The 26654-nt window shown below is 37.9% G+C and overlaps 1 pseudogene; it reads left to right on the top strand.

The window, feature by feature from the left end:
• Nucleotides 1-19782: 19782 nt before the first annotated feature.
• Nucleotides 19783-23676, top strand: LOC143606385 (putative indole-3-pyruvate monooxygenase YUCCA10; annotated as a pseudogene).
• The last annotated feature ends 2978 nt before the right edge of the window (nt 23677-26654 follow it).

Genomic DNA, 26654 nt, shown 5'->3' with positions numbered 1-26654 from the left:
AGTAGTATTTTGAATTTTAAGCGCGAAGACATTAGACAGTTAAAGTAAATAATTAAATTTGTTTACAATTTGTAGCTTTTATATAAAGGATGTATGCGCATAATGTGCATCATCTATAACCATATACTTTGTGATACAACAATCATATCAAAGAGCTTAAAGAAAAATGAAGCAAGTAACGGTGGTTGTGATAGTGGGAGCAGGACCCGCCGGTATTGCAACGTCAGCATGCCTCAACCTTCTTTCTATCCCAAATATTGTTCTTGAAAGTGAAGATTGTTATGCGTCTTTATGGCAAAAGAAAGCTTATGATCATTTGAAGCTTCACTTGGCCAAAAACTTTTGTCAACTCCCTCATATGGCATTTCTGTTGTCTGCGCCTACATTTGTACCCAAAAATATGTTTGTTCAATACTTTCAAAACTACGTTTATTGATGTGAGTGCGCGTAGCTTGTATAAATATGATAGATTGGATATTTAGCTTTTGCACAAGATCGCGTTTTAAATTTATAAAAGTGATTTCTACAAAGACTAAACACACACAAAATAGGCAAGTGTACCTATCGTATATGTAGAATATTATTGGTAAGAACCAAGTATCGATCCGTGGACACAAATGTTTCTAATGATAAATCGTTGTTTTACTTTAATCGGAGGTTTTAATCATTTTGGGGTTAATTTTTAACTTTTTATAAAATATAAATACTTATATATAATATATATATATATATAGGTGACCAAGACAAGAGATTCTAAACGAGTTGTTCAATTATGCGAAGGTTACCATCTAAGATCAAGAATCCACTTCATTTTAGCATTGATAAATAATATTTGAACATGTGGTAAACTTGCCATAATAATATATTATAGATAGCTCCTTAAACCTTAAGTGAGCATCTTTGGCACTAAGGAGATAGCATGCGAATTTTAAAGTCCACCATTTCCTAATGTCATGCCATCTCATTGATGTCAATTTAAGTTGGCAAGTAGTTTCGTAAAGTAGAAAGATTAGGATTGACTTTGATTTCTCAAATACCAATTCTAACAACTTCGGGTGGTTGTAGTTTAGTCACACAACCTCCCCTTGGTTGATTTATGTAGGTTATAATTACACATTCCATTAACATATGATTTCTTTAACTAATTTGATATCCTAAGCAAAGCCATTTTCGGATTACCAAGGTTTAGAAAAATACATCATAACTTATATCTCATCAATTCTAAGTACAATATAACGATCCATGTTTCGATAATGTATCAAAGTATTTCTATCATTCAAGAACATGAATCGAACATGAACGATTGCCAATGGAATTGACAACCACCAACTTTGAATTAGTGATTTAAGATGGTGAAACATTTCTCATTAAAAGATAATTGTAATATAACCATGTACTTTACTAGACTACACCATATGTTTTATATAATTATCAAGTAAAAAAAAGCTTCTTCATTGATTTTAGATGGTAAAAGGAGTTTAGCTCATAATGAGCATGATGATAAACATTAAGATGAATGATAATAACAAATACATGATTAAACTTGGAACAATCTAACTAAATGTAGATGAATCTTCCTTCTTAATGATGATGATGATGGATGATGATGATGGTTGATGGTGATGACCTCCAAGCCTTCAAAATCTTCACTAAATCTTCAAAGTGAGTGTTAGTGTGTGTTTTTATAAGAGAGAACCGAATAGATTTCTTTTCAAGGCACACTCTTCAAATGGCACAAGAGCCACTATTTATAGGCAATCTGGAGTGTGAAGCACAGACCCGTGCTTGATGAGCACGCCCCCGTGCATTTTTAAGACATGTGCCAGATTTGTTTTGTCTTTTCTATGACGTGGCCACGGCTCCGTGCTTGATGAGCACGGCCCCGTGCTTTTTAGTGACATGTGCTAATTCTTTTTGTCGTTTCTGGAAGGTAAGCACGGCCCCGTGCTTCCTGAGGCACGCCCCCGTGCTTTTTACTGACATGTGCTAATTCTTTTTGTCGCTTCTTAAAGGTAAGCACGGCCCCGTGCTTCCAAAAGCACGGCCCCGTGTTTCCTGAAAGCACAACCCCATGTTTCCTGAAAGCGCAACCCCATGTTTCCTGAAGCACAACCCCATGTTTCCTGAAGCACAGCCCCATGTTTTGTTGTTTTCTTTGGTTTTTCTTTGGCTTTTCATTCGTTTCTTCGTTTGAGGCTTGGATTTTCCTGAAAATACATTTTAACATGATAAGTAGTTATTTTAACTATATTATACGATAGAAGTTGCAGTTTTTAGAGATTATTTGATGCTAAAAAGATGTATATTTTATATACATCAAACATCCCCACACTTGAACCTTGCTTGTCCTCAAGCTAGCTACTTATAAATATTCTTTAAAAATAGTAAGTTATTCTTTAAAAATAGTAAGTTAGGACCATAGCTTAAACATCCCCAAAAGATTTCCAAGAAAATGGGAATAAAATAACCAACCTTAAATCATAGGAATATATGTAGTGATATATAAAAAGGTGATTTTGTTTTTATGAGTTTCCGTTTATGCAAAATGTCACGTTCTCACAATGTTCACTCACACTTGGTTTTATATCTGATCATACCTGTGATGTATGTATGTGAACACTCTTAGTCAAAATGCAACCTGTGAAAAATAAGCTTGTAGCAATTTCAAATCTCCACCTTTGTGAAGGGTTGTATAGATTAAAAGGTAATATGGGTTGGTTTTGAGTAGGAATTTGGTATTTTGTGGTGGTTCAAGGGTTTACGTTAATGAGGACGAGGACGGTAAATACAACTTCTGCTGATTGTTGGGAGTCTTAAGATGTCTTCAACGATTAGCTCCTTTCTCCCGATTGCTATTATTTTAACCTAGTGACTCTTTTAAGGTCAGATCGTCAAGACCAGTTTTGTTGAGGATGTGGATTAGTTCTTCCTCAATGCTATTCTGAACATAACTCCCAAATCTAATGGATCGTTCGGCTTTGAGCCTAATAGCCCCCACCCTCATTAGTTCGGTATATTCATGCTGAGACTGAGTTTGACTTTTTCTACATCTTCCTTTGTGGGACCAGTTGCCGTAACCTAAGCATCGTTCGTATCTTTTCGCTCTTCTCTTCATTGCGTTTTTGGAAATTCCACAAAATGGTAGCCTTTGTTCTCCTTGGCGCCACTTTTTCCTCACCTCATTGCTAAAGAGAAAGATTCTCTCCTAAGTTCTGGAGGCAACCTAGGTTTTGTGAAGTGATGTAGCAAAGGAAATTGAAATCGAAATAATGCATTTCCAGTTCTTTAGGGTCTGTCGGTAAAAGACCAGTGTTGTATTTTACCGGTGAGAGGGATAAAGTGGAAAGGTTTTGGTTTAGGATTTTGGGTTTTGTAATTTGGGGAATGGTTTGAGAGGATTGTGACAATATTACCTTTTTCCTTATACAATGCTTCGTGCGGTCTTAAAATGAATAATTGCGACAAGTTCTAAATCACACGAAACATATGACTCACTCAATGCTTCCGAAAAAAGATTTATATGGCATGATGTTTATCTCACAGTAAAGGAGGAATTAGGTATAAACGCCATATTTTGCATAAATTTGTTCTCATTATTACAAAACTTCTTTTTACTTTTTCACTTTTTTGGTTATAGTAGATTTGTAGTTAGTTATTTGCAAAAAAATTCTCTTGAATTTTCTTTTGGTTTTGTCAAAAATAGTCTTTGTTTGCTACAAAAAATTTTGTTATTAGAGAATCTTATAATTAGTTGAGAAAGCAATTGGTCAAGTAATTCCCCTCCCCACACTTGAATCTCACATTGTCCTCAATGTGAAAAGTTTCATAAAAAGATCAGTAATAAGATTCATATGAAGTATGGAGGGTAAAATGGAAAGGAACTTCCCTACGGGCCAACGAAATTTTGACAGAGCGTCCCCTATTTTCGTCCGTTTTCCTGTAGTGTACCTATATAAAAACTGCATACGACCAACAAGCATAATAATACTTAAAATTATTATTATTTTTATTATTATTATTATTATTATTATTATTATTATTATTATTAGTATTAGTATTATATATTTTTAACCTTATTTCAATGCCTAGTTTAATCAGGGTCTTGGCCAGACCCTACTTCCAAAATGTTCATTGATCTGGGTGGAGGGTTAGTACCTCCGAGATGGTCTCGAATGGTCCATCGATGTATGGTTTTAATCGATGTCCGTTAACTTTGAACTTCTGGCCTTCAGAGTTTGAGATCTCGACTGTCCCATAGTCAAAAACTGATTCAACTATGTGTGGACCTGTCCAACGAGATTTCAATTTTCCTGGGAAGAGACGCAAACGTGTGTTATATAACAGTACACGATCGCCAAATTGAAATTTCTTGTTTCCTTTTAAATGGGCGTCGTGTAAACGTTTAGTCTTTTCTTTGTAAGACCAGGAATTTTCATATGCCAGTGCTCTTAGTTCTTCGAGCTCGTGAATTTGATCTTCTCGGTTTTTATTGGCGGACATTAGATCAAAATTCACTGCTCTCAGAGCCCAATATGCTTTGTGTTTTAGTTCTACGGGTAGATGACATGCCTTCCCAAAAACAAGTTTGAATGGTGTTGTTCCTATGGGGGTTTTGTAAGCCGTCTGAGGGCCCACAAAGCGTCATCTAACTTTTCTGCCCAATTTTCGCGATTCATTCCTACAGTTTTTTCTAAAATCCTTTTAATTCCTCGATTCGAGACCTCCACTTGCCCATTGGTCTGAGGGTGATATGGTGTTGCCAGTTGGTGGTGAACCCCATATCGTGCTAAGAATTTATCCATCAGAGCGTTACAGAAGTGGGTACCTCTGTCGCTGATTAGGGCTTTCGGAGTACCGAATCGTGAAAATAACTTTTTCAGAATTCTTACTACAACCCAAGCATCATTAGTGGGAAGAGCTTGAGCTTCTACCCATTTAGACACGTAGTCGACTGCTACTAGGATGTACTTATTTCCGGATGAGTTAGGAAAAGGACCCATGAAATCTATTCCCCATACATCAAAGACCTCACAAAATTGAATGCCTTTTTGAGCCATCTCATTCTTGGCTAATATGTTCCCAAATATTGTTCTTGAAAGTGAAGATTGTTATGCGTCTTTATGGCAAAAGAAAGCTTATGATCGTTTGAAGCTTCACTTGGCCAAAAACTTTTGTCAACTCCCTCATATGGCATTTCTGTTGTCTGCGCCTACATTTGTACCCAAAAATATGTCTGTTCAATACTTTCAAAACTACGTTTATTGATGTGCGTGCGCGTAGCTTGTATAAATATGATAGATTGGATATTTAGCTTTTGCACAAGATCGCGTTTTAAATTTATAAAAGTGATTTCTACAAAGACTAAACACACACAAAATAGGCAAGTGTACCTATCGTATATGTAGAATAGTATTGGTAAGAACCAAGTATCGATCCGTGGACACAAATGTTTCTAATGATAAATCGTTGTTTTACTTTAATCGAAGGTTTTAATCATTTTGGGGTTAATTTTTAACTTTTTATAAAATATAAATACTTATATATAATATATATATATAGGTGACCAAGACAAGAGAATATCTAAGGCTTTTCTAACCGTGGTGGCGCTACTATGGTGTCCACCAGTTGGTCATTCATGGCAGTGTTTGAGAATATCTAAGGCTTCCTTTCCTGATACACACCTACGAATAACCTGATCGGCCCCTATCCTAAACAAGTATGGATCTTCCCAGAAGTAGAACTTAAGGTCGGAGAAGAATTTCTTCCGTTGTTGATGAGTTAGCCCTTTTCTTAGAATTCTACAAGCCAGATAGTTTGTGAAGTCGGCAAACCAAGGACTTTCATCCTTTTCCTGCATGATTGCTTGGATATGCATGAGAACTTCGTGTGGAAAATTATCATCGATAATTTCTTTATGATGTTTCTCTGAAGCTGGGCATTCTAAGCGTGAGAGATGGTCCGCGGCTACATTCTCTGCTCCTTTCTTGTCCTTGACTTCTATATCGAATTCTTGGAGTAGTAGGATCCATCAGATAAGTCTAGGTTTGGCATCTTGCTTGTTGAAGAGGTAAGGTATGGCGGCATGGTCGGTGTAAACTATGGTTTTGGAAAGAACGAGGTATGATCTACATTTCTCAAAGGCAAAGACTACTGCTAGTAACTCTTTTTCTGTTGTGGTGTAATTTTCTTGTGCATCATTAAGAGTTTTACTAGCATAGTAAATTGGGTGAAAATGTTTTTCTTTGCGTTTCCCGAGTACGGCTCCAATTGCAAAGTCGCTTGCATCGCACATGATTTCGAATGGAAGGGTCCAATCGGGTGTAGTCATGATTGGTGCATTGATGAGTTTGTCTTTTAATATGTTGAATGATTCAACACATTCTTTGGAGAAGACAAACGGTGCGTCTTTCTCCAAAAGTTTGGTCATAGGTCTAGCAATTTTGGAAAAGTCTTTTATGAAGCGACGGTAAAATCCCGCGTGACCTAGAAAACTTCTAATGGCTCTAACTGAAGTTGGTGGTGGAAGTTTGGATATGGTTTCTATTTTTTCTCTATCAACTTCTAGTCATGCTTGGGATATCTTATAACCTAGAACGATGCCTTCTTTGACCATAAAGTGACATTTTTCCCAGTTGAGTACTAAATTCACTTCCTCACACCTAGTCATCATTTTGTCTAGGTTTTTCAGACAATGATCGAAGGAGTCTCCAAAGACTGAGAAGTCGTCCATGAAAACTTCCATAGAGTGCTCGATCATTTCATGAAAGATGGCCACCATGCAACGTTGGAAGGTGGCCGGAGCATTACATAATCCAAATGGTATTCTTCGGTAGGCGAAAGTTCCGTATGGACATGTAAAAGTAGTTTTCTCTTGATCCTCAGGAGCAATGGGAATCTGAAAGTATCCGGAAAATCCATCAAAAAAACAATAGAACATTTTTCCAGATAATCGCTCAAGCATTTGGTCTATGAAAGGAAGTGGAAAATGATCTTTTCTTGTGGCGTCATTAAGCTTCCGGTAGTCAATGCAAACTCGCCAGCCTGTGATGGTTCTCATTGGTATTAATCCGTCCTTCTCGTTCATCACGACCGTCATTCCTCCGTTCTTGGGTACTACTTTAACGGGACTAACCCAAGGTGAATCTTAGATTGGGTAGATTAATCCGGCATCAAGCAGTTTGATTACTTCTTTCTTCACCACGTCTTGTATGTTGGGGTTGAGACGTCTTTGATGTTGGACCACGGGTTTGTATTCTTCTTCCATGAGGATTTTGTGAGTACAAAAGGAGGGACTGATGCCCTTGATATCCATGATCTTCCATGCGATGGCCTTCTTATGGTTTTTGAGAACCTTAAGAAGTTCGTCTTTCTCTTCTTTGGAAAGGTGAGATGAAATAATTACTGGGAGTTGAGAATCTTTTTCTAGGAAGGCGTATTCGAGATGTTTTGGTAGTTCTTTTAACTCTAAGGCGGGTGGTTCTTCAATTGATGGTTTTGATTTTTCATTGTTCTCGGTGATCTCACATACTATTTCTGATGTTTCTTGATTGTTGTTGATAGCATTGAGATTTTCGTTATCTAAGATAGGTTTGGTGATGGTTTCGGTTAAGATTTGTGTTTCCATCCTGCTAGTGATGGAGGAATCTCGCACATAGCAACTCACGATAGAATCTATAATGTCGATACAATATAATGCGTCATAGTGATGTTGCGGATATTGCATAGATTTTCCTAAGTCAAAAGTGATTGCCTCGTCATTGACCCTGAGAGTGAGTTTGCCGGTGCAAACATCAATAATAGCCTTTGCAGTGGCTAAGAAGGGTCTTCCTAAAATCAGAGGTACACTTTTGTCTTCCTCCATGTCTAGAATCACAAAATCTACTGGGAAAACAAACTTGTCAATTTTGACAAGCATGTTTTCAACAATGCCCCGAGGATATTTAACGGATCGATCAGCTAACTTAATGCTCATGCATGTGGGCTTTGGTTCTCCTATCCCTAGTTTTGCAAAAACCGCATAAGGCATTAAATTAATACTAGCTCCTAGGTCAGCCAGGGCATTGCTAACAGACAAATTTCCTATGAGACAAGGGATAGTAAAACTCCCTGGATCGGTCATTTTTGGCGGCAGCTTGCTTTGAAGGAAAACTGAACATTCTTTGCTCAAGGTGACATGCGAGAGCTCCTCCAGCTTCCTTATTTTGGTCAGCACTTCTTTGAGAAACTTTGCATAGTTCGGCATTTGAGCATTGGCTTCGACGAAAGGGATGTTGATGTGGAGTTGTTTGAAGAGTTCTAAAAACTTCCCATACTGAGCTTCTAATCGTTCCTGCTTCAGCCGTCCAGGGTATGGAATAGGTGGAATATAAGTTCGGACTGACTCCTTGGGTTGTACGGTGCCCGTTGGGATCAGTCTTTCCTGCGTTTTATCAGGGGATTCCTTTTCCATAACTGGTTCTGAAGTTGGTGAGGCAACAGTGGTTGTGCCACTTCTTAATGTAACAGCGTTGGCTGCTGCATTTGGGTTTGTTATAGTGTTGCCTGGAAGAGTGTCGGGTGGTCTTTCTGACAATTGTCGGGCAATCTGTCCGATCTGAGTTTCTAGATACTGCAATGATGCTTGTTGACTTTTGAGGTCGGCTTCATGTTTTAACAATACTCCGCTGATATCAACAGCTCTTGAGTCGGCTTTCTTTTTTGCTTCATTTGTTTTACTCATCAATTGGATTAGCATTTCTTCGATCTTCGAGTAGCTTGGGTTTTGATGGATACTAGAACTTTGATCTTGAAATTGAGGTTTAGGTTGGAAGGGTTGATTCATAGGTCTCTTTTTGAATCCGGATAAAGGTTGAGTGTTACCTCCGTCTTTCCAGATGAAATTCGGGTGGTTTCTCCATCCTGGATTGTAGTTATTGCTGAAAGCGTTGTTATGTCGAGCGATGAAATCGACTTCTTCCATGGCCATAATGACTTGTTTATAGTCACTCGTCTTATGACTTCCTCCACAAGTGTCACAGGTGAGTCTGGTTTTTGATAGTTCGGCTTGAAGTTGTTCGAAGTTTTTAGAAAGGGCTTCAAGTTGTGCTGTGACAAGAGTGTTGGAGTCAACGTGGTGTATTCCTTTATGGGTAGGTGTAGATCTTGGTGGGTTGTAAGCGAAACTCTTCTTTGCGGCTTTCTCCAGGACTTCAAATGCTTCGTTAGGTGATTTGGATCCCAGGTCTCCACCAGCGATCTGGTCGATGGCCTGTTTGTTTTGACTGGATTGTGCGTCAAAGAAAGTTTGGACTTGTAACCACACGCTCAGTCCATGATGTGGGCATCTTCTCAGAAGACTTTTTTATCTTTCCCATGCTACGTGTAGCGATTCATCATCATCGGTCCGGAATCCGGTAATGCTGGCTCGGTATTTGGCAGTTTTGTCAGGCGGAAAATATTTGAGGAGAAACTGTTCAACCATCTGGTCCCAAGTGGTGATGGAACCAGAGGAAATAGATTCTATCCATTCTAGGGCTTGGCCCCTTAGAGAGAAGGGAAAGAGTTTGAGTTTGATATGATCGTCCGAACAGTTTTGAATTTTAAAGGTTCCGCAGATTCGTAGGAATCGAGATATGTGAGAAAGAGGGTCGTCGTCGAGGAGACCATGGAATTGAACTGAATTTTCCACCATATGAATGGTGCTTGATTTGATTTCGAAATTTTCGGTGATTTCGTAGCCTTCGAGAGTTGGCTTGGCATATTGGCTCATGTTCGGCTCATTATTCTGGGCCCACATCATTTCTTCGGTTTGATTTTCTCCTGATGTGGTGGCGTCTACTGATTCGTCTTTGATTGCTTCTGCGGTTTCTGTAGTCCGTTTACGAGTTCGTCGACGAAAGAGTCGTTCGGGTTCAGAAAGTGGAGAAACAAGCTCGGGCTCAAAAGTAGAGGACATACATGAGGCTAAATCAAAATAAAACTAAAGTTAATCTAAAGGTTAATCTAAGTTAAACTACGAGTTAGGCTAAGCTATTTTAATTTATACTAAGGTCTAAGTTAATTAAGCTAAAGTAAAGTAAGGTAACTAAAGGTAAAAGGTAGGTAGGCTAGCCGTAAAATTATGTACTTTAGTATTTAGTAAAAAAAATAAAGATAAAATAAAATAGAAGTTAAAAAATTTGTACAATTATAGACAATGATTAAATTAAAACTTGGATTGTTCTTAGAAATGTACCGTGTCCCTAGCAACGGCGCCAAAAACACTTGATGACGTGTGCGTGCTAGTGGTATAAAATATGAAAGATTGGATATTTAGCTTTTGCACAAGATCGTGTTTTAAATTTATAAAATTGATTTCTACAAAGACTAAACACACACAAAATAGGCAAGTGTACCTATCGTATATGTAGAATATTATTGGTAAGAACCAAGTATCGATCCGTGGACACAAATGTTTCTAATGATAAATCGTTGTTTTACTTTAATAGGAGGTTTTAATCATTTTGGGGTTAATTTTTAACTTTTTATAAAATATAAATACTTATATATAATATATATATATAGGTGACCAAGACAAGAGATTCTAAACGAGTTGTTCAATTCTGCGAAGGTTACCACCTAAGATCAATAATCCACTTCATTTTAGCATTGATAAATAATATTTGAACATGTGGTAAACTTTCCATAATAATATATGATAGATAGCTCCTTAAACCTTAAGTGAGCATCTTTGGCACTAAGGAGATAGCATGCGCATTTTAAAGTCCACCATTTCCTAATGTCATGCCATCTCATTGATGTCAATTTAAGTTGGCAAGTAGTTTTGTAAAGTAGAAAGATTAGGATTGACTTCGATTTCTCAAATACCAATTCTAACAACTTCGGGTGGTTGTAGTTTAGTCACACAACCTCCCCTTGGTTGATTTATGTAGGTTATAATTACACATTCCATTAACATATGATTTCTTTAACTAATTTGATATCCTAAGCAAAGCCATTTTCGGATTACCAAGGTTTGGAAAAATACATCATAACTTATATCTCATCATTTCTAAGTACAATATAAGGATCCATGTTTCGATAATGTATCAAAGTATTTCTATCTTTCAAGAACATGAATCGATCATGAACGATTGCCAATGGAATTGACAACCACCAACTTTGAATTAGTGATTTAAGATGGTGAAACATTTCTCATCAAAAGATAATTGTAATATAACCATGTACTTTACTAGACTACACCACATGTTTTATATAATTATCAAGTAAAACAAAGCTTCTTCATAGATTTTAGATGGTAAAAGGAGTTTAGCTCATAATGAGCATGATGATAAACATTAAGATGAATGATAATAACAAATACATGATTAAACTTGGAACAATCTAACCAAATATAGATGAATCTTCCTTCTTAATGATGATGATGATGGATGATGATGATGGTTGATGGTGATGACCTCCAAGCCTTCAAACTCTTCACTAAATCTTCAAAGTGAGTGTTAGTGTGTGTTTTTATAAGAGAGAACCGAATAGATTTCTTTTCAAGGAACACTCTTCAAATGGCACAAGAGCCACTATTTATAGGCAACCTGGAGTGTGAAGCACGGCCCCGTGCTTGATGAGCACGGCCCCGTGCATTTTTAAGACATGTGCCAGATTTGTTTTGTCTTTTATGTGACGTGGCTACGGCCCCGTGCTTGATGAGCAAGGCCCCGTGCTTTTTAGTGATATGTGCTAATTCTTTTTGTCGTTTCTGGAAGGTAAGCACGGCCCCGTGCTTCCTGAGGCACGCCCCCATGCTTTTTACTAACATGTGCTAATTCTGTTTGTCGTTTCTTAAAGGTAAGCACGGCCCCGTGCTTCCAAAAGCACGGCCCCGTGTTTCCTGAAAGCACATCCCCATGTTTCCTGAAAGCACAGCCCCATGTTTCCTTAAGCACAACCCCATGTTTCCTGAATCACAACCCCATGTTTCCTGAAGCACAGCCCCATGTTTTGTTGTTTTCTTTGGCTTTTCATTCATTTCTTCGTTTGAGGCTTGGATTTACCTGAAAATACATTTTAACATGATAAGTAGTAATTTTAACTATATTATACGATAGAAGTTGCAGTTTTTAGAGATTATTTGATTCTAAAAAGATGTATATTTTTATATACATCATTTATCATTTCAACGTAGACCCATTGTACCAACGTAGTGTTGAGAGTGCGCGGTATGATAGGAGCACACAAAAATGGGTGGTTACCGCCAAAAATAGTGTTTTGCGTTTGGTCGAGGAGTATGTAGGTGAGTTTCTTGTGGTGGCAACCGGTGAAAATAGTGAAGGCTATATTCCCAACATTTATGGTTTAGACAATTTCAAGGGGTTAGTCATTCACTCTAGCGAGTATGAAAATGGAAAGAAACTTGGAGACGAAAAAGTGCTTGTTGTTGGTGCTGGAAATTCTGGCATGGAAATTGCATACGATTTGTGTAATTGGGGTGCTCAAACATCAATCGTTATTCGTATCCCAGTAAGCACATTAACACTCTCCAGCGTGACATTTGAGTTTGAACATGCGCGTTAAATTAAGATTATTTTGTATATTAGCTTTAATATTCAATTCTTGTTTATTGTAACAGATACATGTGCTTACCAAGGAGTTAGTGCAACTTGGAATGTATTTATTAAAATATATCCCGTGCACTTTTGTAGATAAGATGGTTTTAACGTTGAGCAAGTTGTTATATGGAGATCTTGATAGATATGGAATACAAACGCTACGTAAAGGGCCATTTTCGCTTAAAAAAGATACCGGGCGGTCACCTGTAATTGACGTTGGGACAATTTCAAAGATAAAAGCAGGAGAGATTGAGGTAAACATCCTTATTATGTAATAACATCAAATAACGTTTAAACAACTTTTTTAACGGTTGTGTTTCTTTCTTCCATCTTAAAGGTTATGCCGGCAATTAAAGATATAAAAGACGATCAAATCAAATTTACAAATGGTCAGGAGAAACAATATGATGCCATTGTCTTTGCAACCGGCTTTAAAAGCACCGTGCACAAATGGCTTAAGGTAACAAACACTAACTACATATTGTTTAATAACATGACATTATTTTCTCTTTGAATCTTAACATTTTTTAAATTAACTAGGAAGATAGAGGGCTCTTTAACGAGAAAGGAATGCCAAAGCATAAAAGTCCAAATCATTGGAAAGGAGAATATGGTCTTTATTGTGTTGGATTTGCGAGTGCTGGATTATTAGGTATCTCAAATGACGCGAAGAACATTATTAATGATATTTCCCGATTAGTTTGTGGGACTAATTAACTATGTATCAAGAAAACGTGGGTGGTTTGAATGTTGTCGTGTACTGCCTATACTATGTGCAATGATTTTGTAATCCATATGTGTATTTCTTATTTTTGTTACGCCTTTATAATAGTTTATATTAATAACATTACATATTTTAAAAATTTGTGTTGATATTAATAAATCTATTACCATGTTTACATATGCGGTTTAAATTTAATACATTTTAAGCGATTTTTATTTGAACGAATGATCATTTGTATTACCGACAAACCTTCCAACTTTACTTACAATATAGATTTAAAATGTAGAGTTATTAACATATATCCACGAATACACTACCTTCATTTTGGTTTATGTTAACTACCTTTTTGCCATACTCTACGTGAATTTAAAGTGTCTATTCCAGATCGTATTGATACAATTAAAGACCTTTGGAGTTGGAGGATGAGTGGTGGTGGTCGATGGTGGTGGAGGTAGAGGTTGGTGGGTGGCGATGGAGGTGGCTAGGGATAATATGATGAATAAGAAGTTGAGATGGCCTTGTGGAACCCACAAATATATAACACATAAGCATGCCAACTCAGTTAAATAAGCGCACACGTCAGCTTCTCCACTAACGACGTTAGTCGCCTGTCATTTTGATGATATATAGCTGAAGAAAACAAGAACCAAATATTACTAAGGGACTTGTTATGACCTATATTCATAGATACATTGTTCTGTCTCAAGCATGTTTCAACTATCAGTTGGTTATTGGACCGGCAGGTTTGACCATGTATAATGAAGAGTCTATTTTTTTTCTTAATTTGCATATATGATCGCCTTTAAAATAAGTTGAGATTTAAATTTTTTTTCCTTATAAACCACACCTTTCTAGTTTCTAGTACAATGTACACTTTGGTTTATCATAAGTTAAATGTAAAATCTCTAAATTATAATGTAACATACTTTAGTCAGCATAGTATGAACAAATTAAAGATAGACTTCAAAGTAAGGAAACAAATTATCCAAAAAGTTATATATGCAAAATACATACATTAATTAGCACAGTATGAACACATTCTAGTCAAATATACAAATTCTCAAAATTTGTTTACATTGAAGATGGAACAACTCGGTTAATAAGAACTAGTAGTATTTTGAAATTTAAGCACGAAGACAATAGACAGTTAAAGTAAATAATTAAATTTGTTTACAATTTGTAGCTTTTATATAAAGGATGTATGCGCATAATGTGCATCATCTATAACCATATACTTTGTGATACAACAATCATATCAAAGAGCTTAAAGAAAAATGAAGCAAGAAACGGTGGTTGTGATAGTGGGAGCAGGACCCGCCGGTATTGCAACGTCAGCATGCCTCAACCTTCTTTCTATCCCAAATATTGTTCTTGAAAGGGAAGATTGTTACGCGTCTTTATGGCAAAAGAAAGCTTATGATCGTTTGAAGCTTCACTTGGCCAAAAACTTTTGTCAACTCCCTCATATGGCATTTCCGTTGTCTGCGCCTACATTTGCACCCAAAAATATGTTTGTTTAATACTTGCAAAACTACGTTTATCATTTCAACGTAGACCCATTGTACCAACGTAGTGTTGAGAGTGCGCGGTATGATAGGAGCACACAAAAATGGGTGGTTACCGCCAAAAATTGTGTTTTGGGTTTGGTCAAGGAGTATGTAGATGAGTTTCCTGTGGAGGAAACCGGTGAAAATAGTGAAGGCTATATTCCCAACATTTATGGTTTAGACAATTTCAAGGGGTTAGTCATTCACTCTATCGAGTATGAAAACGGAAAGAAATTTGGAGTCGAAAAAGTGCTTGTTGTTGGTGCTGGAAATTCTGGCATGAAAGTTGCATACGATTTGTGTAATTGGAGTGCTCAAACATCAATCGTTATTCGTAGCCCGGTAAGCACATTAACACTCTCCCGCGTGACATTTGAGTTTGAACAGGCGCGTTAAATTAAGATTATTTTGTATATTAGCTTTAATATTCAATTCTTGTTTATTGTAATAGATACATGTGCTTACCAAGGAGTTAGTGCAACTTGGAATGTATTTATTAAAATATATCCCGTGCACTTTTGTAGATAAGATGGTTTTAACGTTGAGCAAGTTGTTATATGGAGATCTTGACATATATGGAATACAAAGGCCACGTAAAGGGCCATTTTCGCTTAAAAAAGATACTGGGCGGTCACCTGTAATTGACGTTGGGACAATTTCAAAGATAAAAGCAGGAGAGAATGAGGTAAACATCCTTATTATGTAATAACATCAAATAACGTTTAAACAAGTTTTTTAACGGTTGTGATTTCTTTCTTCCATCTTTAAGGTTATGCCGGCAATTAAAGATATAAAAGACGATCAAATCAAATTTACGAATGGTTCTGAGAAACAATAAGATGCCATTGTCTTTGCAACTGGCTTTAAAATCACCGTGCGTAAATGGCTTAAGGTAACAAAGACTAACTACATATTGTTTAATAACTTGACATTATTTTCTCTTTGAATCTTAACATTTTTTAAATTAACTAGGATGATGGAGGGCTCTTTAACGAGAAAGGAATGCCAAAGCATAAAAGTCCAAATCATTGGAAAGGAGAATATGGTCTTTATTGTGTAGGATTTGCGAGTGCTGGATTATTTGGTATCTCAAATGACGCGAAGAACATTGCTAATGATATCTCCCGATTAGTTCGTGGGACTAATTAACCTTGTATCAAGAAAACGTGGGTGGTTTGAATGTTGTCGTGTACTGCCTATACTATGTGCAATGATTTTGTAATCCATATGTGTATTTCTTATTTTTGTTACGCCTTTATAATAGTTTATATTAATAACATTACATATTTTAAAAATTTGTGTTGATATTAATAAATCCATTACCATGTTTACATATGCGGTTTAAATTTAATACATTTTAAGCGATTTTTATTTGAACGAATGATCATTTGTATTACCGACAAACCTTCCAACTTTACTTACAATACAGATTTAAAATGTAGAGTTATTAACATATATCCACGAATACACTACCTTCATTTTGGTTTATGTTAACTACCTTTTTTCCATACTCTACGTGAATTTGAAAGTATCTATTCCAGATCGTATTGATACAATTAAAGACCTTCGGAGTTGGAGGATGAGTGGAGGTGGTCGATGGTGGTGGAGGTAGAGGTTGGTGGGTGGCGATGGAGGTGGCTAGGGCTAATATGATGAATAAGAAGATGAGATGGCCTTGTGGAACCCACAAATATATAACACATAAGCATGCCAACTCGGTTAAATAAGCGTACACGTCAGCTTCACCACTAATGACGTTAGTTGTCACACCCCATTTAGGGCCTAGGAGTGCGACCAACAAGTTGTTATCGTGTTTAATAATAATTCAGAGTTGCGTTAATTTACGAACGACTTATAAAGCTTTAAGAATTGAAAGTGTAATTTATATACATTCAAAAGACGGGAATTTTAAAAATACCCGTTTAGAGTTGTTAACAAAAGATTACTTGTTTATGTTCTACAAACCACCATATTAAAATTATACAAAATGAATCCGAGCCATCGGAAATTAGTACTTCGTTATTTCCAAGCTCTAAATTTGTTCACCTGCAAAATGTAATAAAATACGTCAGCAACTAATGTTGGTGAACACGCTGACGCAAAAATACTTCTTTTACTTTATTACTCCTTGAGACTACGCCTGCCTCGGCCCAACGTGGCTTAGGAATAACAAAGTCAAATAACACATCATAAATATGAGCCTCTACTCTAGGTCACCTCAGCAAACACCGCAGCGTTTGACTTAATTAAGTACTCGTCAATATACACAACGGTCGTACTCCCTGCAGGAGAGCGTCCTACGACCAAGGGTGGTGCGATCATGCCCATACATCGCATAGTACCACCTATGCAAGGATCCAAACATACGTATACCACAGCCGGAGGGCTAGGTTTATACCCTTATTCATAACGGTTTTAGGAACACATAGTTCCTTGTAAACAATTTCAAATAACAAGTTTGACTCATTTTAAATAAGTAAAAGTTTGGGGGCGTATTCACCTTGTCCCTTTAGGATCGGCTTCACTCACCGTCCAAGGGTCTTTCCCTTTCTTTATCTCGCACCTATAGTACGAGTATAAATATTTGTTAGTCGGATACACGATCTGGCTTAAGACCTTTAGCCTTATATCTCAATCCTCGATTGAACCTTTAGTTCAATTTTTCTTTACTTGAAAACCTTTAGTTTAAAAGTAAATTATGAACCTTTAGTTTATAATAAAACCCGACGTTTCTTCTTCTCCAAGAAACGTAATCATTTTCTTATTATTTAAGAATACTCTTTATTCATTAAATAATATTTTCATAACAAGGAATATATACATATATACTTACACACATATATACGTATTCATCATATTCAATAATCAATCTTTCATTCAATTCTTTGTCATGTTTTCTTTTCTTTTCTTTTATCGAGGTATCGAGTATAAACTCGACTTAAGGCTTAAGCCTTTAACATAATATTCGAATTATATTGTATTCATTATTACGCCTAACCTTAGTAGCGTATCGAAACTCTAGAGACTCGAGCAGCACTCCGACGCCGCTTCACTTTTCTCAACACGTAAATCAAGAAACGCCAAATCTTCAATACTTGAGGATATGACTTTCGAGACTCCTCGCCATTATCACAACACATTCTTGATTGAATGTGGGTGGAGGGTGGTATAAACTTCAAGGAAACGTCGTTACACAAACGAGGGATAGGACACGTTTATCGAGAAAGTATGGCACGCTTATCGAGGTATGGCTAGAGAGAGAGTAGTGGGAGGTTGGAGCTGTTTTGGTGTGCAGAAATGTGATGCCCATGGTCGCTATTTATAGGCAAAGTTTTGGATCCCATCGCGTACCGCGATGGGTCCTTTGGCTGGCCCGTCGCATACCGCGACGTAGGCCTAGCCAGTCACACACTAGACCTGCCACGTGGCGACACGTGGCGGCAGTGGTGACACGTGGCAACACGTGGCGGCAGTGTTGCCACCGTGCGCCACGTGGCACACGTGTCACACATTGTCAGACACCCCATCGCGTACCGTGATGGGTGTTTCTTCTAACCTGTCGCGTACCGCGATGTGTCAGGAAAATCAGAATTTACAATTTAGACCCTCCACTTTGGAATTTGGCAATTTTAGTCCCTAGACTTTGAAAAGTTGATACTTTAACTCGAAATTTTCACGATGTTACATCCTCCCCACCTTGAAACAAATCTCGTCCTCGAGATTGCTTTACAAGAATAGTTGGGGGTATTTCTTTCTCATTTCCGATTCGAGTTCCCAAGTATATTCTGGCCCTATACGCGAGTCCCATTTTACTTTCACTAATTTCAATGTTCTTTTCTTTAATTTCTTTGTTTTCGAATCTTCAATTTGAATTGGACGTTCGACGAATTTTAAGTTTTCGATTATTTCTACGTCTTTTAATGGCATAGCCAAAGATTCATCGGTCAAACACTTACGCAGATTCGAAACATGGAATACATCGTGTATCCCTTGCATTTCCTCGGGCAGTCACAATCGGTATGCAACAGTGCCGATTTGTTCAAGTACCTCAAAAGGTCCAACGAATCGAGGACTTAGTTTTCCTTTCTTACCGAAGCGAACAACACCTTTCCAACGCGAGACTTTCAATAAAACTTTGTCACCGACTTTAAATTCCAACGGATTACGACGAACATCGGCATAACTCTTTTGGCGATCACGTGCCGTCTTAAGTCGTTCTCGGATTTGAATAACTTTGTCGATAGTTTCTTGGACTATCTCGGGTCCAGATAACTGACTGTCTCCAGTTTCAGACCAACACACGGGCGTTCTACACTTTCTTCCATACAACGCCTCGAACGGTGCGGTTTGAATACTTGCATGATAGCTATTATTGTACGAGAATTTCATTAGGGGTAAGTGGCCATCCCAACTTCCACCTAGATCGATCACACAAGCGCGGAGCATATCTTTCAACGTTTGAATCGTCCTTTCGCTTTGCCCATCGGTTTATGGATGATAGGCGGTGCTAAGGTTCAACTTTGTACCGAGAGCTTGTTGGAAGCTTTTCCAGAAATGAGACGTAAAATGACTGTCTCGATCAGATATTATAGACAGCGGTACACCATGCAAGGCAACGATGGTGTTTACATAAATACGCGCTAGTCTATCCATAAAATATGACTCATTGATGGGTATGAAGTGTGCGGATTTTGTCAATCGATCCACAATTACCCATATTGCATTGTGTTTTCGAGTCGTCTTTGGGAGTTTGGTATTGAAATCCATAGTAATTAACTCCCACTTCCAAACGGGAAGTTCGGGTTGCTGAAGTAATCCCGAAGGCCTTTGATGTAAAGGATGTATGCGCATAAAGTGCATCACCTATAACCATATACTTTGTGATACAACAATCATATCAAAGAGTTAAAGAAAAATGAAGCAAGAAACTATGGTTGTCATAGTGGGAGCAGGACCAGCCGGTATTGCAACGTCAGCATGCCTCAACCTTCTTTCTATCCCAAATATTGTTCTTGAAAGGGAAGATTGTTATGTGTCTTTATGGCAAAAGAAAGCTTATGATCGTTTGAAGCTTCACTTGGCCAAAAACTTTTGTCAACTCCCTCATATGGCATTTCCGTTGTCTGCGCCTACATTTGTACCCAAAAATATGTTTGTTAAATACTTGCAAAACTACGTTTATCATTTCAACGTAGACCCATTGTACCAACGTAGTGTTGAGAGTGCGCGGTATGATAGGAGCACACAAAAATGGGTGGTTACCGCCAATAATAGTGTTTTGGGTTTGGTCGAGGAGTATGTAGGTGAGTTTCTTGTGGTGGCAACCGGTGAAAATAGTGAAGGCTATATTCCCAACATTTATGGTTTATACAATTTCAAGGGGTTAGTCATTCACTCTAGCGAGTATGAAAATGGAAAGAAATTTGGAGACGAAAAAGTGCTTGTTGTTGCTGCTGGAAATTCTGGCATGGAAATTGCATACGATTTGTGTAATTGGGGTTCTCAAACATCAATCGTTATTCGTAGCCCGGTAAGCACATTAACACTCTCCCGCGTGACATTTGAGTTTAAACAGGCGCGTTAAATTAAGATTATATTTTATATTAGCTTTAATATTCAATTCTTGTTTATTGTAATAGATAAATGTGCTTACCAAGGAGTTAGTGCAACTTGGAATGTATTTATTAAAATATATCTCGTACACTTTTGTAGATAAGATGGTTTTAATGTTGAGCAAGTTGTTATATGGAGATCTTGAAAGATATGGAATACAAAGGCCACGTAAAGGGCCATTTTCGCTTAAAAAAGATACCGGGCGGTCACCTATAATTGACGTTGGGACAATTTCAAAGATAAAAGCATGAGAGATCGAGGTAAACATCCTTATTGTGTAATAACATAAAATAACGTTTAAACAACTTTTTTAACGGTTGTGTTTTCTTTCTTCCATCTTAAAGGTTATGCCGGCAATTATGTAAGGCCCCGAACCCGGTGACCCTACTTTAGCGTCGGATTTACTCATAAACACAGTCCTTCAAATCAGAGTTTAATAAAACTTTTCGCGGAATATAAAACATCAATCATTTGTTACAAAACGTTAAACCTTTTCTTTGATACCATAACACAAAGCTTTATATTTAAAACATCTTTACTTCTTTCTTCAGATGCCAGCCGTTCAATCCATGCCGTGTGTCATCCTCATGCTAACTCTGTAATTAGCTCACCTGCGTGCATACTAAAAGTCAGCTACGCTGAGTGAGTTCTAGTTAATCAGGCAACATACAGTTTTATTCTCATACATTCCATAACGTATCCGTAGACACACATTTCTACCTTAACCTCGTATAAATATCCATGGGAGGATCATCACGTAATATCTATTAAAAGAACCTTTACCACTACCATACTATATATAATTTCCATAGGAGGAACCCTATATTTTCCATTGAAGGAGCCCTATACTTTCCATTGAAGGAACATTATACTTTCCATTGAAGGAACTCTATACTTTCCATTGAAGGAGCCCTATACTTTCCATTGAAGGAACATTATACTTTCCATTGAAGGAACTCTATACTTTCCATTGAAGGAGCCCTATACTTTCCATTGAAGGAACATAATACTTTCCATTGAAGGAACCCTATCTATAAGTTGTTATTTAATATCCATGTAAGGAGCTAATCACTTCCCTCGACGATACGTGCAATATCCGAAGATCGTTCACGTACCGTCAAGCAATCAATCGTATTTATCACATATACCATACACGACATACATTATCATTTCTTTCTTTCATTACTTTATCACGTTCATACACATAAGCATATGTATCATACTTACCGTACACATAGCGTTACAACCTGACAGTACGTGCAGTATCCGAAGATCGTTCACGCACCATCAAGCAATCCTTCATACATAACATTCCTACCTTATACATAGCTTTACAACCTGACAGTACGTGCAATATCCGAAGATCGTTCACGTACCATCAAGCAATCATTCATTCATAACATTCCTACCTTATACATAGCTTTACAACCTGACAGTACGTGCAATATCCGAAGATCGTTCACGTACCATCAAGCAATCATTCATATATTTCACATTATCCATATAAGGCATACACTTATCTCTTAGGATAAGTGTATTAACTATCACATTGAGTATGCACACAGCCCCGAAAACATAACACATAAATGGGGCTAGAAACTCACCTGAACTCTGCTTCTGTTTCTGATAGCTGTAAATCCCTTCTCTTAACTGGGCTCGGCTGACTGAACAAGTTACACGTATCAATTAACTATCACCTCTCATAATGTATTTCTATCTTTATATGACCCACAACGAACGGGGGTCCGGGGGCAGCGCCCCTGGCAGCGGGGTCTAGGGGCGGCAGCCCCTAGCAGGGTCCAAGGGGCAGAGCCCCTGGCTGGGGTCGAGCTGCCAGGTTAGCTTGGAAAAATTTTATTTCCATTAACTGTCTTAACACATTTCCCATTAGGTTTTTAATTTATTTTCTAAACGAACTTCACTTCAGGCGAAGTTAAACCTTAGGCGAACTTGGCTTCAGGCGAAGTTAACCCTTGGACGAACTTGGCTTCAGGCGAAGTTAAACCTTAGGCGAACTTGGCTTCAGGCGAAGTTAAACCTTAGGCGAACTTGGCTTCAGGCGAAGTTATCCTTAGGCGAACTTGGCTTCAGGCGAAGTTAAACCTTAGGCGAACTTGGCTTCAGGCGAAGTTATCCTTAGGCGAACTTGACCGTAGGCGAAGTTAAACCTTAGGCGAACTTGGCTTCAGGCGAAGTTATCCTTAGGCGAACTTACGCTTGAAGGCGAAGTTACGCTTGAAGGCGAAGTTCATCAGGCGAACTTAATCTTGCAGGCGAAGTTATCGCGCTGCAGATCTGTTTGCCCATAACTCCTTCGTTTCTTAGCCAAATAACTCGATATTGGTACCCACGGAATCGTATGATCAGCGCCTACAAACCCCAACCATCAAATCGGCCTAAAATCGACGTTTTAGGGGTCCGATTTGGGCAGTAAGGTTTCGGGTCCGGTTAACCCGTCAAATCCTAACCATTTTCAGTAATATTAGCTTTGCGGGATTAGTTCTTACCTTACCAACTCAGATCTATCAACAAATCTCGGGTCTCGGCTTCGAATCTTGATCGGTTAGAATGTGTGTGTTTTGAGTGTGTATGGAGTGTGTGTTGGGGAGTTAGTGAGAAATGAGATATTTTGGGATTTTGGGGGTATTTATATCCCTAAAATCCCATTCTCATTTAACCCATCTCAATTAACCCAAGTCCACAACCCACATCCATTACCCAACACTAGCCCGACCCATACCAACTCCTATTATATTATTTATTTCCTGATAACCCGAGTAAACTTTCCATCTATTAATAAGTAATATAACTAATATTACCTTAGAAATTTCGGGATGTTACAAATTAAAGATATAAAAGATGATCAAATAAAATTTACAAATGGTCAGGAGAAACAATATGATGCCATTGTCTTTGCAACCGGCTTTAAAAGCACCGTGCGCAAATGGCTTAAGGTAACAAAGACTAACTACATATTGTTTAATAACTTGACATTATTTTCTCTTTAAATCTTAACATTTTTTAAATTAACTAGGATGATGGAGGGCTCTTTAACGAGAAAAGAATACCAAAGCATAAAAGTCCAAATCATTGGAAAGAAGAATATGGTCTTTATTGTGTAGGATTTGCGAGTGCTGGATTATTTGATATCTCAAATGACGCGAAGAACATTGCTAATGATATTTCCCGATTAGTTCGTGGGACTAATTAACCTTGTATCAAGAAAACCTGGGTGTTTTGAATGTTGTATTAAAAGGGATTAGGTGTTTGCTACAGGTGTGGAAGAGCAGGACATTCCTCTTGGGAATGTGATGATTACCATAGGTGTCACAACTGTGGAGGACGTGGGCACCTAGCAAGGGATTGCAAGAAGCCAAAGGGAGGACATGAAGGAGAAAAGAGTGCTTGAGGTTTAGCAGATTCCTCCGTATGCTTAGAGAAGCCATTCAAGAAGGCTAGATGCTAGCCATAAGTATTAAATCTATGTGTAACTTATTGATGACTCGATGCGTGTTGTTTTATGTTGAAATTTAGACTGGTGTTTATTAATTATGGTACAAATTGTCTGAATGCATGTTAGTCATGATAAATTGACGTGTTGTGATAGAATGTCGACTTAGGCTTTAGCATTAATATGATATAAGACAAAGCCTCTTAAAGATCGAAACGAGACTTGGTACATCGAGGGCCTCATGGACAAGCTACCTTAAATAGCTAATACACATGACCACCATTCGATGACTGCAAAGCCGGAAGTAAGAAGGGTAACACAGAGAACGAAGGCGATTCAATAAAGCGTGTAAATATAAGAAGTTTTCCTTTTATAGGGAATAAGTTAGGTTTCGGGGACGAAACCTCTTTAAGGAGGGAAGACTTGTAACATCCCGAAATTTCAAGATAATATTAATTATATTACTTAATATTCGAGAGAAAGTTTACCCGGGTTATTAGGAAATAAATAATAGAATATGAGTTGGTATGGGTCGGGCTAGTGTTGGGTAATGGATGTGGGTTGTGGACTTGGATTAATTGAGATGGGTTAAATAAGAATGGGATTTCAGGGATATAAATACCCCCAAAATCCCAAAGATATCTTCATTTACATCTATTTCTTCACACACTCAAAACACACACATTCTAACCGATCAAGATTCGAAGCCGAGACCCGAGATTTTGTTGATAGATCTGAGTTGGTAAGGTAAGAACAAATCCAACAAAGCTAATATTACTGAATATGGTTAGGATTGGATGGGTTAACCGGACCCAAAACCCAAACTGCCCAAATCGGACCCCTAAAACGTCGATTTTAGGCCGATTTGATGGTTGGGATTTGTAGGCGCCGATCATACGATTCCGTGGGTACCAAAATCGAGTTATTTGGCTAAGAAACGAAGGATTTATGGGCAAACAGATCTGCAGCGCGATAACTTCGCCTGCAAGATTAAGTTCGCCTGATGAACTTGGCTTCAGGCGAAGTTAAACCTTAGGCGAACTTGGCTTCAGGCGAAGTTAAACCTTAGGCGAACTTGGCTTCAGGCGAAGTTATCCTTAGGCGAACTTGGCTTCAGGCGAAGTTATCCTTAGGCGAACTTGGCTTCAGGCGAAGTTATCCTTAGGCGAACTTGGCCCTAGGCGAAGTTATCCTTAGGCGAAGTTACGCTTGAAGGCGAAGTTACGCTTGAAGATTAAGTTCGCCTGATGAACTTCGCCTTCAAGCGTAACTTCGCCTAAGGATAACTTCGCCTAGGGCCAAGTTCGCCTAAGGATAACTTCGCCTGAAGCCAAGTTCGCCTAAGGATAACTTCACCTGAAGCCAAGTTCGCCTAAGGATAACTTCGCCTGAAGCCAAGTTCGCCTAAGGTTTAACTTCGCCTGAAGCCAAGTTCGCCTAAGGTTTAACTTCGCCTGAAGCCAAGTTCATCAGGCGAACTTAATCTTGCAGGCGAAGTTATCGCGCTGCAGATCTGTTTGCCCATAAATCCTTCGTTTCTTAGCCAAATAACTCGATTTTGGTACCCACGGAATCGTATGATCGGCGCCTACAAATCCCAACCATCAAATCGGCCTAAAATCGACGTTTTAGGGGTCCGATTTGGGCAGTTTGGGTTTTGGGTCCGGTTAACCCATCCAATCCTAACCATATTCAGTAATATTAGCTTTGTTGGATTTGTTCTTACCTTACCAACTCAGATCTATCAACAAAATCTCGGGTCTCGGCTTCGAATCTTGATCGGTAAGAATGTGTGTGTTTTGAGTGTGTGAAGAAATAGATGTAAATGAAGATATCTTTGGGATTTTGGGGGTATTTATATCCCTGAAATCCCATTCTTATTTAACCCATCTCAATTAATCCAAGTCCACAACCCACATCCATACACCCAACACTAGCCCGACCCATACCAACTCATATTCTATTATTTATTTCCTAATAACCCGGGTAAACTTTCTCTCGAATATTAAGTAATATAATTAATATTATCTTGAAATTTCGGGATGTTACAGTTGGTTTGAATGTTGTCGTGTACTGCCTATACTATGTGCAATGATTTTGTAATCCATATGTGTATTTCTTATTTTTGTTACGCCTTTATAATAGTTTATATTAATAACATTACATATTTTAAAAATTTGGGTTGATATTAATAAATCCATTACCATGTTTACATATTCGGTTTTAATTTATTACATTTTAAGCGATTTTTATTTGAACGAATGATCATTTGTATTACCGACAAACCTTCCAACTTTACTTACAATACAGATTTAAAATGTAGAGTTATTAACATATATCCATGAATACACTACCTTCATTTTGGTTTAGGTTAACTACCATTTTGCCACACTCTACGTGAATTTAAAAGTATCTATTCCAGATCGTATTGATACAATTAAAGACCTTCGGAGTTAGAGGATGAGTGGTGGTGGTCGATGGTGGTGGAGGTAGAGGTTGGTGGGTGGCGATGGAGGTGGCTAGGACAAATATGATGAATAAGAAGATGAGATGGCCTTGTGGAACCCACAAATATGTAACACATAAGCATGTCAACTCAGTTAAATAAGTGTACACGTCATCTTCTCCACTAACGACGTTAGTCGGCTGTCATGTTGATGATATATAGCTGAAGAAAACAAGAACCAAATATTACTAAGGGTCAACTCCACTTGTTATGACCTATATTCAAAGATACA

This window comes from Bidens hawaiensis, unplaced genomic scaffold, assembly GCF_021521415.1.
Source record: "Bidens hawaiensis isolate Kalapana, Puna unplaced genomic scaffold, B.hawaiensis_p1.1 tig00002123_1, whole genome shotgun sequence".
NCBI classification, from domain to species: Eukaryota; Viridiplantae; Streptophyta; class Magnoliopsida; order Asterales; family Asteraceae; genus Bidens; species Bidens hawaiensis.
This window is presented reverse-complemented; position numbering and strand designations above follow the sequence as displayed.